This window comes from Canis aureus, chromosome 6 (genome assembly GCF_053574225.1).
Source record: "Canis aureus isolate CA01 chromosome 6, VMU_Caureus_v.1.0, whole genome shotgun sequence".
Classification (NCBI taxonomy): Eukaryota; Metazoa; Chordata; class Mammalia; order Carnivora; family Canidae; genus Canis; species Canis aureus.
Genome location: NC_135616.1, coordinates 80,288,988 through 80,303,744, shown reverse-complemented (window position 1 = coordinate 80,303,744; position 14,757 = coordinate 80,288,988). Strand labels below are relative to the sequence as shown.

Genomic DNA, 14,757 nt, shown 5'->3' with positions numbered 1-14,757 from the left:
GGGGTGCAGGGGCCCGGGGGCTCCGGGGGCGCAGGGCTGGGGAGGGCTGGGGGGGGGGTGCAGGGATCCGGGGGGCTCCGGGGGCGCAGGGCTGGGGAGGGCTGGGGGGGGTGCAGGGATCCGGGGGGCTCCGGGGGCGCAGGGCTGGGGAGGGCTGGGGGGGGTGCAGGGATCCGGGGGGCTCCGGGGGCGCAGGGCCGGGGAGGGCTGGAGGGGTGCAGGGGCCCGGGGGCTCCGGGGGCGCAGGGCCGGGGAGGGCTGGGGGGGTGCAGGGATCCGGGGGGCTCTGGGGGCGCAGGGCCAGGGAAGGCTCCTCCGCAGGGGTCCGGGGGGCTCCGCGGCTCCGGGGTCCCCCGGCCCGGAGTCCGGCGCGAGCAGGGGCGCGCGGGGGCGGGGTCCGCGGCGCAGGGGGGATCGCCCCGAGGGGCCGCGCGGGGCGGAGCATCCGGATGGGCGGGGGGAGCGGGAGCCGGAGCGCGGCACCAGGCACCACCGCAGAGCGCGGAGCGGAGCGGGGCGGGGCGCAGCCGGCGGGGGAGCCGCAGGGACCCGGCGGCCGCGAGGTGCAGGGGGGCCCGACCTCGGCCCGGCCGCCCCGCCTGGACGCGGTAAGAGCCCCGTGGTCGGGCGCCGCGAGGGCCTGGGGCGCGGCCGGGACGCTCCGACTTTGGGGCGAAGCGCGCGCGGGACGGGGGGGGGGGGTGGCGAGACCCCCCCGCGCCCCGGAGCCCCCCGCCCTGGCCCCGCCCCGCTGCCCCCCGCCGCCCCCGCCGCCCCCGCCGAGCCCCGCGCACGGAGCCCCCCCCGCCCCCCTCCCCGGCGAACTTGGGCGGCGGGAGCGCTGCGGCGGCGTCGGGGCGGGGGCGGGGGCCGAGCGCTCGGCCGCCTGGAGGGACGGGGCGGGGGGCGGGGGCGACCCCGGGGTGGTGCGCCCTGGAGCCCGCGGCCACGGCCACGGCGCTGTCCCAGCCCAGCCCGGACGGGGCGGGGGGCGGCGGCGGGCGGCGGGCGCGCAGACCCCGACCTGAGGCTGAGCGCTCCGTGCCCGGGGAGGGGCTGCAGCCTGGAGCCAGCCGCGAACCTGCGGGTCCAGGGGCCGTCGGGAAGCCTCCATCCTGACCCAGCCCGTGACCTTGCACAACTGGCGCGGCGCTCTGAACCTCAGTGTCCCCATCTGCGGAATGGGGCTCCGGAGCTTGCCTACAGGACGCCTCCCGCCTCGGACTCCGGGGGGCCTGGCGGGCAGGGGAGGGCGAGGGAAGGAGTGGGTGGGGCGCAGCCTCACCAGCTGCTGCCTCAGGGGAACTGGCTCCCCAGCACCCCAGAAAGTCGGCAGGGCCTGGAGCCCCTCAGCCTGCTCATGCACCGTCTCTTTCCAGTAGTTTATCCGGCTCTCCAGTGCACACGTCCTCCGTCCTCCGGGCCGGGGACAGAGCCTTCCAGGGGGAGACATTCCCAGTGACACCGGCGAGGGTGGGAGGGGGTCAAGGACCCCCCAAGGTCATGCTGCTGGCCCCTGGCTCCAGACAGGGCTGCATCCGCATCAGACAAGGGTGGCCTGAAGGAGTCCTGTTTAGAGAGAGTGGCTCTCTGTCAGGAGAGCTCCCCACTGCAGGAGCCCCCACAGCCCGGGGTGCAGCCTCACCGTCCCATCACTCCCACTCCTGCTCTCCTGAACCCTGGTTTTGTCTGCAGTTGAGACGGAACAGCAGCCTCTCACTGGGCCTCAGGGTGTTGCGGGGGAGAGTCCTGGTTTAGGACAGGAGGCCTGGGTTGAAGTCCAGGCTCTGCCTCCCATTTGTGTGACCTTGTGTGACCTTGGGCCAGCCCCCCTCTGGCTCTCCTCACCTGTCCATCAAGAGGGTTGAACTAGATCACTTCCCAGGGCCCTGCCAACCTCCCAGTTCTGGGGCTGAAAGTCTGGACGGTGTCTGAATAGCTGGCAGGGGCCTGGCTGGGTGATGGCGGCAGGTGGTGTACACCCCCTCCCAGCCCTGTCTGTCCCGGGGCGGAGGCGGCTGGAGACTGCAAACCCTGTATGGAGGGGCCGCCTTCCACCTTCTGGGCCTTGCACGCCCTGGAGTGAATCCTCGGGAGACCCTGGGCTCTGCGGGTTGTCGGCTGCATGACCTTGAGCCAGATACAGTATTTTACATCTTTGAGCTTCAGTTACTCAGTGGAAATGAAAATAGTGGTGGTATTTTAGGATGGTTGTGAGCGTTAAGCACGAAACACACGGAAGATGCTTCGTCCAGTGCCGAGCCCTCGGCGTCCTCAGTGGTAGCTGCTAGTCAGGCAGGCAAGAAGCCTGTGGGAGCCGGAGCAGGGGAGCAGGGAGCGGGGCTGCTGGTGCCTCCCTGCCAGGGCCCTGGGATCTCCCCTGGGCTTCCAGCACTTCCCGCTTCCCTACTGAACGGAGCAGCAGTGCTGCCTCCCTGCCTCCCTCCCTCCCTCCCCCCTCCCTCCCTCTCACCGGTAGCATCATTCTGCAGCAGAAACTTCATGTGAAAGAAAAATACCTGCTTGACTTTGCTGTGCCCTCACACTTGTTTGCCTCTAGCTCTCCCTTCCCCACTTTCTGCCACGCGTCCGGTCCCTTCTGTGACGAGGACACATGGAAGCTGTACTGCATTTCCTGAACCTTCCAGGAGTGAGCCAGCTGAGGCCCAGGGATTGCCGAGCCTGGATCCCACGTCAGGGCTGGCGTGGCAGGCCTGGCAGAGGCACCAGCTCGGCCTTGGGGGACGCTCAGGGTCCCAGACCCCAGAGCCAGGAGGGGTGGGGGTGCAGCGGTGGGCTGTGTGGGGGCGGCAGGGCCAGGACTTGGGGTCTCCCGACTGGCCACACCACCTTAGGCGAGTCCCACCCACGGTCTTCGGGGCTAGTGTCTGTGAGCCAGAGGTGCCACGGACCCCGCAGCTTCTGGGCCTGGCGGGCCCTGCCCTCACCGCCCCTCGCCACGGCGGGCTGGAGGGGCTGGAGGCTTCTGGCTGAGGAGGGCACACAGGCCGCCGGCGGCCCAGCCCTCCGCTCCACCTCAGCTGTGAGCAAGCTGAACAGGTTTGGGCAAGAGGCATCTCCACGCATGTCAGGCAAGCGGAACCATGGCACGAGGTGCTGAGGGGCTGGGGGTTCGTGTCCTCCAGTGTCTGACTCTGACCATGGGCACACGGTGACTCAGGGAGGGGCTTCCTGGGATGCACGGCACATCCGCGCCCCAGATGGCACCACGCCAGCACCTGCGGGCCCACGTCCCCAGCTCTTTCCACCCCGCCGTTGAGCCCCAGGCAGGTGCCTTCCAGCTCCAAGCACAAGGCCACAGGCCTCGCTTGCTTCAGAAGGGACTTGGGTCGCCAATGGGAAGGCACCTCCGACGCCCGTGCTGAGGGCGTTCCCATGTTGCAGGTGACAGCACTGACAGCAGTAGGTGGCCCAGCATCCGAGGCCGTCGCCCCGGGCTGCAGCTCTTGCTGCTGTGCCGCCTGTCATGTCCTGCCTGTCGGGGTAGGCACACTCGTGGCCTCGGGACAGCCACACTGTGCGGGAGTGAACGCAAATGCGCGTGAGAAAGGAATGGGGGACAGAGACACAGAGCAGAAGAAAGGCAGAAATATCACGGCCCTGAGCATGAGATCCCTTCTGGGCTTTCTTCCTGACGCTCCCTCCCCCGTGCCCCGCCGTTGTGGTGGCCTGGTGGCCATCAGTCCTTGGGGGGGGGGCGCAGTCCTGGAGTGGGGCTGGGAGGGCTGTGAGCTCTCCTAAAGGGGCACCCCTGGGTCTCTGGCCTCCGCTGACCCTTGGCATCCGTGGCTCCACCCCCTCCCCCCCCCCCCCCCCCCGCCCGATCCTTAACACATTTCCTGTATTTTTCGGAGCTGACACCTCGGCCCCAGCTCTTGCAGAAAGGCGTCGCAGCAGATGGCCCATTGAGCGAGGCCGCCGCCTCCTTATCTGGGCCCCCGGCGGAAAGATGCGGAACGTCCTTGGCAGGTCGACAGAGGCTCCGAATGGCTTTTTTCTCCCCTTTGCCTTTGTTTTGTTAGCTTCCCCCCTCCCTGTCCCCCGCATCCCACTTCCGTGTTCTCCGTGCCCTGAGGTTGGGTCGGGGCTGGGGGTCCGCCCAAGCCTTTCCTCGGCGGAAATGGATTTGGAGCCCACTGCCGGGCCACTTAGTGGCTTCCGCGATCCCGGCGCTGCCCGTGGAGCTTCCCTGCACCGTGGAGCTTCCCTGCACCCTGACAACGGGCGCATCTGGAAGGGGGGGGCTGCCCTGCAGCAGGGATTCGAGCCTTGGACCCACTGCCCTCCCGGGATCTGCTGGGGAGCCTGGCCTCACGGGGTGGGCCCTCGAGCTCCCCTCCCCACTCTACCAGTGAGCTCGCTCCCTCACCTGCCCCTCACCTGCCCTCAAGAGGCCACCGTGAGGCTCCTGGAGGCCCGCGCTGCCACCACCGCCACCCGGGCTGCACCTGTGGCCCTTGTGCCCCCCCCACCCCGGGCCTGGCCCTGCTGCGGCTTGGGCTGAGGGGCTGGGGGGGTGGGGAGGAGGGGGGAGGAAGGGAGCCCCTCGGCCCCCACCAGCCGCCCCGAGCCCCAGGAGACCTGCAGCCTGACCACCCGCCCGTCTGGCGCGGCTCTGGGAGCTGCTGCCTGCAGTGGGCCCGGCCGCCACCTCCGAGCCGCCTGCAGCCTGCTGCCTGCTGCTTGGCCGGGGCTGGGCTCGGGGGCAGCCAGCTGCTCAGAGGCAGATTGCGGCCTGTGCCCACGTCCCCCAGCACCTGGCCCCAGGGCTACGCACCGCCCGCCCCCCGCCCCCCGTGGTGGCTCCCCAGCCTGGATGCCGCACACGCGGCAGGCTCGGCCTCCTGGACACTCAGCGCTGCTGCAGAGCCTGAGGCCTCAGAGGCCAGGGCGCCAGGTAACCCCAACCCCTTGGGATTTTGTCGTTTAAACACTCGGTACCTCGGTTTCTTCATCTTTAACACAGAGATACATTCGTGGGTGCGCCGTCGGGCGGATACGATAAGTGTGAGAAGGGAGCATCGGGCCTAGGGCGCTGATGAAGATTTAGCCCCGGTTGTGGTGTCTCTTAAAACGGAGACGGACGTTGTGTAGAAAAAGAAACGTAACACTGAGCTAGGAGTGGGGTGAGGCGGGGGTGTGACTGCTTCCATCCGAAGGACCTGGAGGCTGCGATCGCACTGCCGATTTCCTACACGTGGTCCCACGCCTGCTGCTGCTTCCCATCTTTGGACTTCGGTTGTCCCCGTCTGAGAAGGTGGAGAAGGACGACTGTCTCTCTCACCCCTTCCGAGGTGTCCCGGGGACCCAGTGAAGTGGGTGATGGCCTGGAAAAACCAGCGTGCCTAGAGGACGCAGCCCCGTCCCAGCCCCCTGAGGCACACGGGCCTCCTGGCTGAGGCTCCGGCCGTTGGACCTCCTACAAACGGCACCCGACCCCGTGGCCCTCTCTTAGTGTCTGCTCTTTTTCATCTGGGCTGGAAAAGAGATGGTGGTTTTGGGTCTCTACATGCTTCTGGGCCAGGCGGCCAGAGTGTTTCTGGACGTGGCCTCAGTTGTGCAAGCAGAGAGCAGGAGGGTTGGAGAACAGCCCCTTCACACTGGGACGCCCTGGCCAGAGCCGCACACAGATGGGTCGTGCCTTCCCTGGGATGGCCAGGACCGGCGGCTCTCCGGCCTCCCCTCCACCCTTGGCAGGCGTCTGCAGAGCAGGGAGGCGGGGAAGGGGCTGCCCGGGAGCCGGGCACCGGGGCAACGTCGTGCTCAGCACCATTCCTGCCAGGTGAGTCAGGGACCCTGCTTGACAGCACTTTTACATCCCCTTCAATCTGTGTGCTTCCTGGGGCGGGCGGGGGGGGGGGGTCAGCCAAGCTGACCTGCTGACAGTATCGGGTTGATGATTAGGCCAGGGGTCTCACGTGCTGTCGCCGGCGTTCTCTGCCTAGGGCTGCAGGGGTGACCGGGCTGCACGTGCCCGCGCCAGCGGCTGAGAGATGCCCGCTGTCCCACGGCTGGTCACCTGGGGTGAGCGGCAGGTGTGGAGGGCAGGACTCTTTATTGCAGAGTTACTCGGGGCCCTGGAAATGTCACCTCTGGGGCCCTCCTCGGAGCCTCTTTCCAAATATCATTTTACCAAGAGCCCCAGAGCTGAGGCTGCTCTGCCAAGGTCGCCTCCAAAGTCAGCCGTGAGCTCATGCTCAGAGTCCACTGTCCTTCACCCGCTCCATTCCCCAGGCTTGGGAAGGCGTCAGGCGTTGGCTCGAAATGTAGGGGCGCAGCCTGCTGCTTGTCTCCTGCGACCTTGGCCTTGACCTCACATCTCCTTGTGCCTCGTACCTCCAGACGTTGGAAGGACGTAGATTAGACAGCCGGGGGATTTGCCGAGTGGCCTTGTCGGGGGAGGGAACGGAAGATCGGCCCAAGACGCTGGGGAGTCTGGGCTGCGTTAGGTCTCAGGAGAAGCTTCAGGAAAGAGCCCTGGAATTGGAGCCCGGAACCAATAACACAGCGTCAGGTCCTGCACAAAGTCAGGTCCTGCAGCCTGCTAGGCACATCGGGGTAGGTGCGGGATCGCCCTCCCCTCCAACTGGGATCCGACGTCCTTACGTCCAGGGGGCACATTGATCTTTTTCTACTAAGAAAAAAGAAAAAGTTTATTGAAAGAGTTCATTCACCCCAAGGGCACGACTCAGTGGTTTTTAGTGCAGTCGCAGTTGTACAAACACCACCACAATCTAATATCAGAGCTTTTTTTTTTTCCCCGCCACCCCAAATAGAAAACTGCACACATTTGCAGCCATTCATCCTTCCTTTCTTCGAGCCCTCACCAATCGGTGTCCTGCGGCCTGCCTCTGCGCACTTGCCTCCTGGAGGCTTCCCATGAACAGGATCATCTGATGTGTGTTCTTTTTTTTTTTTTTTTTTAAAGATTTGATTTATTTATTCATGAGAGACACAGAGAGAGGCAGAGACACAGGCAGAGGGAGAAGCAGGCTCCCTGCAGGGAGCCCGACGCGGGACTCGATCCCAGGTCTCCAGGATCACGCCCTCGGCTGCAGGCGGCACCAAACCCTGCGCCCCCCGGGCTGCCCGTGATGTGTGTTCTTTCGCGTCTGGCCTCTTTCACCTACATTGTTTTCAGGGCCCCTCTGGGGTGTCGCAGGTGCCACTCCATTTCTTGTTATTGCTGAGAGATATCTCGCTGTGCGGAGGGACCACACATTGCCGCCGTCTTAGCCCATGGACCTGTGGGTTGGATTTTGACTGTTAACGCACATTCACGTAAGGGCTTGTTTTCTAAAGTCATCCCTGCCCTGAACGTGGGGCTCGAACTCACAGCCCCGAGATGCAGAGTCTCGTGCTCCACCTGCCCTGCCCGTGCAGGGTCCCCAGAGAACAGAGATCTCTGCGCCTCCGGGGCGCGTTCCTGGGAGTGGAACTGCTGGCTCGAGTGATACACTTACTTTTGAAAGTTACCTTTTCTCAGCCCCTGTTGTAGGTGTTTTGCGGGGATCACCTCCGTATGCTCTGTGAGGTGGGCACTGTTGTTCGTCTCCTTGTACAAAATGAGGAGACCGAGGCCCAGAGACCAAGTGATGCGTCCGAGGATGCTGAGCGAGCAAAGCCAGGACCTGAACGCGGTCGGTCTGCCAGTGGCCCCTTCGCCCTGTGCCTCTGTGTGTGGGGTTTGAAGGCGACGAGGAACGAGAGAGCCCCCAGCAGCTGCCCGGCCCGTAGGAGCGGCTGCTTAGGTGTTCGTTGCCTCCTGGGAAAGAGGACCAGACGCCCTGCACTTCTGTGTGATCTGCTCCGTGGCCTCGGGAACTGCTTGTGTCCCTTTGAGCCCCACTTCAGGTCCCCCGGTATATACAGCTTCCCGGGTGCAGTTTCAGAGGCGGAGGGGCGGGGGTTCTGTGCCTGAGGGTGGGGGTGTGGGAAGTGCAGGGTGGTGCAAAGTGTCCTAGATTCAGGCTCCGGCTCTCTCACTGACTTGAAAGTAATTTCTGGGGTGCCTGGGGGGCTCAGCTGGTTGGGCGTCCGACTCTTGATTGCGGCTCAGGTCATGATCTCGGGGCTGTGAGATCGAGCCCTGCATCGGGTTCTGCTCTGATTCTTTCTCCCTCCTCCTCTGTCCCGCCCCCACCCCCTCATGCGCTCTCTGTCTCTCTAAAATAAAATAAAATCTTTTTAAAAAAGAAAGAAAGCAATTTCCGGGACGCCCGGGTGGCTCAGGGGTCGAGCGTCTGCCTTCCGCCCAGGTTGTGACTCCAGGTCCCGGGATCGAGTCCCGCGTCAGGCTCCCCGCAGGGACCTGCTTCTCCCTCTGCCTGGGTCTCTGCCCCTCTCTCTGGGTCTCTCTTGAATAGATAAACAAGATCTTTTAAAAAAGAAAAGCAAGCAAGCAGTTTCCCTTCCCTGGGTCTTGGCCTCCTGTTGTTCAGGAAGCGGCTGGAGTAAGGATCCTGAGGTGCCTGCTGCTCTTGGGGCCTGTGTGAGCCCCGTGCTCTATCCTCAGCAGCCTGAGCCCCGAGGGGGGCTGGAGTCGATGCCCAGGGCCCCAGGTCACCCTGGTGCTCAGCCCCGCTTCCCCCCCAGAGTGTAATTGGGACGGGCTGGGGCTGAGCGGGGTGGCGGGCAGGGCCCTGTAGCCCTCCCTCGTCCTAGAGCCCCCTCTGTCCTCCTAGAGCCCCCGCCCTCATCCTAGAGCCCCCATCCCTCATCCTAGAGCCCCCATCCCTCATCCTAGAGCCCCCGCCCTCGTCCTAGAGCCCTTGCCGGCCGAGGGCCTTCTCCTATGGGCTAAGCCAGGAAGAGAGCCGTTTCCCCTGCACTGCTGTCCCTGGTTTCCCTTATCTGGACGCCTGTCCCTCTGGAATTCTGCTACCTAGAGCCTGGAGACCCCACAGCCTCAGCCCCCCAGTCGGCTTCTGGGGCTGGGGCTGCCTCCTGGCCGGGGACCACGTGTGGGGAGGCACCCAGCACACCCCTCCCCCCGGCTTCCCCCGGTGCCCCCCCTTTTTCAGGGAGGGCGCCAGTGTTTCCCACGCCCGGCCCCCCAGGCTAGGTGGCCGCGCCCCCTCTGCATCCGCCATCCAGCCCTGCCTTTCCCAGGCCCTCCCTTTGCTCCAGATTCCCTGTGCCCCGAAACCTGCGGGTGGAGGTCCTGCCGCGTTCCGGGCACCCGGAGGCTGGGCTGGTGCACCTAACCCTGAGTGGTGGGGATCGGTGGTGCCCTCTGTGGAGGAGGGAACAAGTGCGGGACAGGGGCGTCCTTCTCCAAGGTCACCAGGCTGGCAGGTGGCAGGGGGAGGACTGAGTGACGGCTGTCTAGTCCAGAAGCCTGCACAGCAGGTACAGCCGATGTAAAGGACCTTTGAGGGGTGCTGGGCCCCGGGGAAGCTGAGCAGAGTGTCGGGGAGCGGTGGGCCCCGAAGTGCTGCGGGGCAGGTGGGTGTCACCGGCGCTTCTCCCTCTATGTCTGCGTGGGGCGCAGTCACCCCAGGGTTCACCTCTTTGCCCGGTGGGCATCAGGTGTGGCATCTCCCAGCGCCCCTGCCCATGGGCGGTGGCCACGCAGCCCCCAGGGTCCGCCGCTCCCGCCTGCGTCCCCAGCTCCCCCGCCCCCAGTGCCTGGGGGTCCCACTATGTTTAAGCTCCGTGGGCGTGATGAGGCTCCACGCTCACCTTTTCCTCCAGTGCACCCCTAGGGCTGGGCCGGCCCCCTCTCCCCTTGACAGCCACCCCAGGGAGGAGGCCCCCCACACCCTCCTTCGTCCTGCTTGTCCCCCATCCTACCCCGAGCCCTGTCAAAAACCCAGAAACAGCAGAATTGAAACCACCGAGTGAATCAGGAGCACGTGGCAGGAGTTTGTGCGCATTTAAGATCAGTCGGGGAACCGGGAGCTAACGTTCCCGGAGGAAGCCGGACGCGGGCTTGCCCATGCGGCCCCGGGCGTCTGGCCGGCTTTCTCCAGGGGGGCTCCAATGTGCACTGAGTTGCGAGCCCCCGGCCATCCCCGCAGTGGGGGGAGCCCCCTCAGGATCGGGGTGGCCCCTCCTCCCCGGCGCAGCCTGGGAGCTGGTGGGGCCTGGGTGCCCGAGGCCCGTGGTGGCAGGTGGGGGACCCCCAGGGCGGGACGGGGGACCTTGAAGCCCCTCGAGGCCGAGGTGTGCCCCCTCCCTGTCTGTGTCTTCCCTTCCAGTAGGGTCCGGTCTCAGCTTGAATACCCTCAGTGACGGGGCGCTCATGACCCCACGAGCCTGTGTCCCTTCGGGGTTTTGGAAAGTGCTGGTACGCACAGCTCCTCCCTCATCTTGAGCCTGAGGCCGGAGAGCCCCGGGGGAGGAGGGGGCCTGGGGGGCACAGGGGACCCCAGCGCAGGACCCTCCGAGCCTGAGCCCCCCAAAGCCTGCGACCTGGGCCCGTCCCTCCCGCCTTCTAGCTCCCGGTTTCTCCTGCCGTAAGGTGTGTTGCGCGTGGACCTTCAGAAATGAGAGGCTGCAGCCTGCGCGGGGGTGGGCTTCGTCCAGGCGGCGCCCAAGGCTCGGTGTCGGCAGGCGCGGGGAGGGGACCACCCTCCGCCCGCCCCCTCCCGCCTCTCGTGCAGCCCGTGGCAGAGGCTGGCAACATGCTCGGCGACAGTGGGCCTAGAGCGATGCTTCAGCTCCCGGGAGAGCAAGCGGGGGGCTCGGGGTCCTGGCCCGGGACGCTCCCAGCCCACGACCAGGCTGGGGGAGTATGGCCAGGTGGGTTCTCTGGAGCCAGGCCGCTGCCCCGCCGCACCACCCACCTGCCCGCGTCCGACGTCTCTCCTCTGCCTCCTGGGCCCTGCAGCTGTGGCCCCATCTGGTCCCCGGTTGTCAGACCCCCTCCCTGCGCCGCACCCTCCCCCCCCACCCCACCCCCCGTCCCTGCTGAGGTCTTGCCTAGAGCTGTCAGCCCCTTCCAAGCCCATCCCTGGGTCCCTGGCTTGGGCCGCCTTCCCAGGAAGCCTCCCCAGAGTGGTGCTCCGGGTCCTCCGTGCCTTTGGGAGCCCCTACGATTGGCCAGGGGCAGCAGGGGGCCACTCGGTGCCCTCACCCGGGCAGGGCCGTGGTAACTCCCACGGTGGCCACGCAGTCCCCCGCAGACCGAATGGAGCGCTGACCACCGACCCGCGGGACAGCGGGCTCCTCTGAGCGTTGTTTTTTTTTTTTTTTTTTTTTAAGATTTTATTTATTTGACAGAGAGAGAGAGAGAGCACAAGCAGGGGGAGCAGCCGAGGGGCAGGCAGACGCCCCGCGGAGCAGGGAGCCCGACTTGGGGCTCGACCCCAGGACCCCGGGATCACGACCTGAGCTGAAGGCAGATGCTTCCCCGACGGAGTCCCCAGGCCCCCCTTGTTGTCCTTTCGGTGGAGGTGAACTGAGGTCCAACAACTCGTGTGACCCACTGGTGTCTCCTGCTTGCCCGGCCCCCGAGGCTGCCTGTGTCCCCACCCACCGCTGTCACCTGTCACCACAGATTAGCTTTCTCTTTCCCGGGCTCTCCTGTTCTTTGCTGGGCCTGGCCTTCCCCTCTTGCCGTGATGTCCCCGAGCCTGGGACTGTTCTCCCAGCATCCCCCGCCCCCCGCCACCGCGCCACCTGTGCTAATGACTCCCAGTGGCCCGCTCCGGAGCAGCCCCCAGCCCACCACCCACCTCCTGGTCGTCGCCGCGCTCGCTTGGTGGCCCACTGGCATGGCCGGGGCGGGCAGGGATGTTCTCGGGGCCCCAGCACAAGCTCCCGCCTTGCCCCAGCTCTGTCGCTGCAGAAAGGGAGAGGTGGCCGGAGGGGAGCGCGGCCCCTCCTCCTTGAGCAAACGTGGGCAGCGGGAGCGGGTGTGGACCAGCTGGAGGCGGGGGCTCGTCTGCAGTCTGCACGGGGCTGGGGCTCCCGATGGGGCTCACGGCAGGGTGCTAAGAGGCTGGCTGGGCTGGAGCAGAGGGTGGGGGCCGGCGAGGGGGGAGCCGCAGTCTCCGAAGTACGAGGCCACCATGGGTTCCCCCAGCCACCCCGCGTGCTCCCTGTGGGTTCCAGCCCCTTGGGCACAAGATCGCGCTTTACGGACCCTCGCAGCCCCACGGCAGGTAAGTCCTCTTTCCCATTTTCCAGATGCAGAAGCCCCGGGTGGGGGTGGGGCTAAGCTCCCTGCCCATGTTTGCAGGGCTGCAAGGTGCGGCGGGGACGCGGGCCAGGGCCTTCTGAGCCACAGGCCGGGCGCTGAGCTGCGTCATGTGGAGGCGCCCACTTGCCCCACCTGGACCCAAGTGCGTCCCCAGTCCTGCCTCCAGTCGCATCTGCGTGGAATCCCTGCTGGACGTTCCACTGGGAGGGAGGACGTCCTGCATGTCTTCCCTCCTCCCCTCCTCCAGTCTGTTGGAATTTTGAGGACATGGTTCCCCCCTCTGGGCCCCTGTCCCCGAACCTGTTCTGGCGGGGTCAGGCGGGGGTCCTGGGTCAAGGCAGGGGGTCCGGGTCAGGCTGGGGGCCCGGGTCAGGGGGTGGGGAAGGCGGCGCCCTCGGGGCTGTAATCGTGCCCCTGGGACTGGCGAGACCCACCCTAGTTCTCCGCAGGCCCTGAGCTGTGGGAGGCGTTGGTGGTAACAGGCGTGGTTTTGCCAAGGGCCTGGCCCGCGTGGGGGGGACACGGGGGCGCGGACTGTATCCTCCGCAGCTGAGCCCCGTCACGTCCCTCTGGGGGCACCCCGGGCGTCCCCGACCTCTGACTGCCCCTGGCTCCCCACGCAGCCTCCCGAGGGCAGCCCCTCCCATCCTGCGGGGCAGGGGAGGCAGCCTGTGTGCCCCGTTCTGCCTCAGTCTCCCCATCTGTAAAACGGGAATAATAGTGTCGACCTGACGGGGCCGAGCGTGACGTGAACTTCAGCATGGTGCTCGTGGAGCCTCTAGGACCGGCACACGGCTCCCACGTGGGCCCAGGCCCGGTAGCTTCTGTCCCCTGCTCCTGGTGCTGCGAGCCGGGCGGCTGGTTAGGAGGCTGGTTAGAGCCCTGGGCTGGGTGCCTGCAAGTCGGGGTTCCAGGTCACACGTTGGGGCCAGAGCCCGGCGGCGAGCTGTCATCCGGGTCCATGGCCCCGCCTCTGGGCCGGCCTGAGTGTGTCTCTGCGAGCTGCCTGCCACGGGCTGAGCCTTCTTCCTCTCCTGTTCCCGGGTGCTCACCCGGCGTCACCTGCACAGTGGGACAAGGACAAGGGGGGCGACTTCATGGTCGCTCATCAGGGAAGGGATCTTCACGCCCCCTCGGCCCGCGACCCTCCGGGGCCTGGACTGTGTGGACGCCCTTCCGCTCTCTTGCTGGGCGATCCAGGACGGCGGGCCTGCCTGCCAGGCCTGAGGCTGTGGGGGCCGGGCCCTGGTCCTGTCCCCCAGCCCCAGTGTCTGCCCCCCCCGAAGCGGGGGGCCTGCTGGATGTGGTCGCCAGGGGGGTGCCGAGCCCAGAGACACCCCCAGCTCCCCGTTCCTGCCAGCAGGCCTCGCAGCCAGGCTGCTGCTGAGGGCGGAGGCCAATGGGACAGCTGCTGCCTCGCAGCCCTTACCGTCCGGGAAGCTGAGTGGTGCACGTGGGTGACCCTGCCCAGGCGTGTCCCCAGGAACAGGCTCCCCGGCCTCTGGCCTCTGAAGCGCCCCCCACCTCCGGGCCCCAGGCGTCCGGATGGCACAGTCCTTGGCTCGGCCAGTGCTGCAGCCTCCGTCAGGCACACGGGGCCTGACCTCGCGCCCAGGGTCCACGTGGACACGGCCAGCCCTGCCCTGGGCACCAGTGAGAGGAAGCGCGCGGGTGCAGGGGTGGCTCTGTGGGGGGCACCGTGGCTGGGGTCAGTCTCCCAAGGCAGCCCTGGGATCCCCGGAGCCGGAGCCTCCGGCCCCCCGCCCCCCGCCCAGCTCCCGGCGCCGGGTGCAAGCCAGCCCGGGTCCCAGAGTCCACGTCTGCCCCCTTCGCTGCTGCCCTCGTGCGGCTCACCCCAGGGGGTAGGGCTCCGGGCATCTGGGAGGGTCGTGGGCCACCCTGGGACGTGCAGAGGCCCAGAACACGGGGGAGGAGGGGAGTCCCCTGTCCCTCCCCGGGGCGCCCCGATGGACTGGCAACAGGTGCTGGTGGCGGCGCAGTGGGGCTGTGCGCCCACGTCTCCCACCCGAGGCTGTGGTCCCCGAGGCGCCCCTGCTGCGGTCCCACCCGCTCAGCCTCCAAGTACCACGGCTTTCCTGCCACCCTCGAGTCCCCAGGTGGTTGGTGTGCCACCCCCGGGTCCCTCCTGGGGCTTCTCCCTTCCCGCTTAGGCTGCGTGACACGCGTGTTCCTGGTGCCGGGCACCCGTGGTGCACACACGTCCTGGGCTCACACGCGGGGCCCTTCCTGCACCCCCCCCCCGCCACGTCATGGTCCCTCAGTGCCGCTGTCGCCGAGGGTCTGAGGGACGCAAGGCCCCTTTCTTCACGGCGGTGCCAGCGCGGTTCTGCTCCATCACTCGGCTAATGGGGCCTCGGTGGCTCCCCTTTCTGGGCCCTGACTTGAGGGACGCCAGCTGCCGGCTCCCGTCTGCCCCCTCCGCCCACCCCCACCCCCTGTCTGCCCCCCCTGCACCCTCCCCCCTTCCCCCCCCCCCCCCCCCCCCGCCTGTAAGCCCTGCTCCCCCTGGTGAGGCCGAGCTCGTGTGTTTGGAGCTTGTACCGGTTGGGAGGCAGGAGACGCATCAG

At 67.0% G+C, this 14,757-nt stretch overlaps 1 protein-coding gene across 2 annotated transcripts in view; it reads left to right on the top strand.

The window, feature by feature from the left end:
• SYT2 (synaptotagmin 2) overlaps positions 1-14,757 on the top strand; it is a 78,924-nt gene that overhangs the window by 51,763 nt on the left and 12,404 nt on the right. The window contains exon 1 of one of the 2 annotated variants that reach the window (XM_077902493.1): positions 466-608. The exons of the other annotated variant lie outside the window; for it this stretch is intronic. The gene's annotated coding sequence lies outside the window, so the exon portion shown is untranslated. Of the gene's footprint in view, positions 1-465; positions 609-14,757 lie in introns of those variants that run through there. 2 annotated transcript variants of the gene reach the window in all.